The sequence below is a fragment of the Triticum dicoccoides genome, chromosome 7A (assembly GCF_002162155.2).
Source record: "Triticum dicoccoides isolate Atlit2015 ecotype Zavitan chromosome 7A, WEW_v2.0, whole genome shotgun sequence".
Lineage (NCBI taxonomy): Eukaryota > Viridiplantae > Streptophyta > Magnoliopsida > Poales > Poaceae > Triticum > Triticum dicoccoides.
In genome coordinates this window covers 181,262,568-181,266,258 of record NC_041392.1, presented here as the reverse complement: position 1 = coordinate 181,266,258, position 3,691 = coordinate 181,262,568, and positions in this window count along the sequence as shown.

Genomic DNA, 3,691 nt, shown 5'->3' with positions numbered 1-3,691 from the left:
TTTGACTGTTCCATTTTGAACTACTTCAAAATCTTGTCAAGGTATGTACTCATTGAAAATATATCAAGTGTCTTGATCTATCTCTATAGATCTTGATGCTCAATATGTAAGTAGCTTCACCGAGGTATTTCTTTGAAAAACTCCATTCAAACACTCCTTTATGCTTTCTAGAAAATTCTACATTATTTCTGATCAACAATATGTCATTCACATATACTTATCAGAAATGTTGTAGTGCTCCCACTCACTTTCTTGTAAATACAGGATTCACCGCAAGTCTGTATAAAACCATATGCTTTGATCATTTTATCAAAGCATATATTCCAACTCCGAGATGCTTGCACCAGTCCATAGATAGATCACTAGAGCTTGCTCACTTTGTTAGCACCTTTAGGATTGACAAAACCTTCTTGTTGCATCATATACGACTTTTCTTTAAGAAATCCATTAAGGAATGTTGTTTTGATATCCATTTGCCAGATTTCATAAAATGGGGCAACTGCTAACATGATTCGGATAGACTTTTAAGCACCGATACTAGTGAGAAAATCTCATCGTAGTCAACACCTCACTACTAGGAAAAGACTAATTAGTGGCGCACCTGTTTTGGCCATTCATGGCGCACTATAGGTGCGCCACTATCATCATGCCACTAGTAACTAATACTAATGGCGCACCCCTGGTGCCCCATTAGTATACTAGACAATAGTGGCGCACCAGGGAGTGCGCCATTAGTATGTCAAACGGTGCGCCATTACTATGCCTCCCAGGGGGGCATATTTACCTTGTGCTCTGGGTTACTAATGGCACACTTCTAGGTAGTGCGCCACTAGTGTGTTTATTGCGGTGCGCCACTAAAGTGCAGTGTGGTGTGCCACTAGTATGAATATTGATATGTTTCCAATGTATCTATAATTTTTGATTGCTCCATGCTATATTATCTATTGTTTTGGACATTATTGGGCTTTATTATCCACTTTTATATTATTTTTGGGACTAACCTATTAACCGGAGGCCCAACCCAGAATTGCTGTTTTTTTGCCTATTTCAGGGTTTCGAAGAAAAGGAATATCAAATAGAGTCCAAACGGAATGAAACCTTCGGGAACATGATTTTCTCACCGAACATGATCCAGGGGACTTGGACCCTACGTCAAGAAACAAAAGAGGAGGCCACGAGGTAGGGGGCACGCCTACCCCGCCACGCGCGCCCTCCACCCTCGTGGGCCCCCTGTTGCTCCACCGACGTACTCCTTCCTCCTATATATACCTACGTACCCCCAAACGATCAGATACGGAGCCAAAACCCTAATTCCACCACCGCAACTTTCTGTATCCACGAGATCCCATCTTGGGGCCTGTTCCGGAGCTTCGCCGGAGGGGGTATCCATCACGGAGGGCTTCTACATCAACACCATAGCCCCTCCGATGAAGTGTGAGTAGTTTAGCTCAGACCTACGGGTCCATAGTTATTAGCTAGATGGCTTCTTCTCTCTTTTTGGATCTCAATACAATGTCCCCCCTCTCTTGTGGAGATCTATTCGATGTAATCTTCTTTTTGCGGTGTGTTTGTTGAGACTGATGAATTGTGGGTTTATGATCAAGTCTGTCTATGAACAATATTTGAATCTTCTCTGAATTCTTTTATGTATGATTGGTTATCTTTGCAAGTCTCTTCGAATTATCAGTTTGGTTTGGCCTACTAGATTGATCTTTCTTGCAATGGGAGAAGTGCTTAGCTTTGGGTTCAATCTTGCGTTGTCCTTTCCCAGTGACAGTAGGGGCAGCAAGGCACGTATTGTATTGTTGCCATCAAGGATAACAAGATGGGGTTTTCATCATATTGCATGAGTTTATCCCTCTACATCATGTCATCTTGCTTAAGGCGTTACTCTATTTTCATGAACTTAATACTCTAGATGCATGCTGGATAGCGGTCGATGAGTGGAGTAATAGTAGTAGATGCATGCAGGAGTCGGTCTACTTGTCTTGGACATGATGCCTATATACATGATCATACCTAGATATTCTCATAACTATGCTCAATTCTGTTAATTGCTCAACGGTAATTCGTTCACCCATCGTAGAATACCTATGCTATTGAGAGAAGCCACTAGTGAAACCTATGGCCCCCGGGTCTATCTTCATCATATTAATCTCCCAATACTTAGTTATTTCCTTTTTCTTTTACTTAGCTTTTATTTTATTTTGCATCTTTATCATAAAAATACCAAAAATATTATCTTATCATATCTATCAGATCTCACTCTCATAAGTGGTCGTGTAGGGATTGACAACCCCTTATCGCGTTGGTTGCGAGGATTTATTTGTTTTGTGCAGGTGCGAGGGACTCGCACGTAGCCTCCTACTTGATTGATACCTTGGTTCTCAAAAACTGAGGGAAATACTTACGCTACTTTGCTGAAGCATCCCTTCCTCTTCAGGGAAAACCAACGCAGTGCTCAAGAGGTAGCAAGAAGGATTTCTGGCGCCGTTGCCGAGGAGGTCTACGCAAAAGTTAATATACCAAGTACCCATCACATACCCTTATCTCCTGCATTACATTATTTGCCATTTGCCTCTCGTTTTCCTCTCCCCCACTTCACCCTTGCCATTTTATTCGCCCTCTCTCTTGATCCTCCCTCTCTTTCCCGTTTGCCTCTTTTTGCATGCTTGCTTTTTGTTTGCTTGTGTGTTAGTTTGATTGCTTGTCATGATGGCTCAAGATAACACTAAATTGTATGACTTCACCAATACCAAAAACAATGATTTTATTAGCATTCCGATTGCTCCTCTTACCGATGCTAAATCTTGTGAAATTAATACAGTTGTGCTGAATCTTGTCATGAAAGATCCGTTTTCCGGCCTTCCTAGTGAAGATGCCGCTACCCATCTAAGTAGCTTCGTTGATTTGTGTGATATGCAAAATAAGAAAGATGTGGATAACGATATTGTTAAATTGAAGCTATTTCCTTTTTCGCTTAGAGATCTTGCTAAAGCTTGGTTTTCATCTTTGCCTAAAAATAGTATTGATTCATGGAATAAGTGCAAAGATGCTTTTATCTCTAAGCATTTTCCTCTCGCTAAGATCATCTCTCTTAGAAACGAAATTATGAATTTTAAGCAACTTGATCATGAACATGTTGCACAAGCTTGGGAGAGAATGAAATTAATGATACGTAATTGCCCTACTCATGGTTTGAATTTGTGGATGATTATACAAATTTTTTTGTGCCGGATTGAATTTTGCTTCTAGAAATCTTTTAGATTCGGCCGCGGGAGGCACTTTTATGGAAATCACTTTAGGAGAAGCTACTAAAGTCCTAGATAATATTACGGTTAATTATTCTCAATGGCATACTAAAAGATCTACTAATAAAAAGGTGCATGCGATAGAAGAAATTAATGTTTTGAGTGGAAAGATGGATGAACTTATGAAATTATTTGCTAGTAAGAGTGTTTCTTCTGATCCTAATGATATGCCCTTGTCTACTTTGATTGAGAATAATAATGAATCTATGGATGTGAATTTTGTTGGTAGGAACAATTTTGGTAACAACGCGTATATAGGAAATTTCAATCCTAGGCCTTATCCTAGTAATCCCTCTAATAATTATGGTAATTCCTACAACAATTCTTATGGAAATTATAATAAGATGCCCTCTGATTTTGAATCTAATATTAAAGAATTT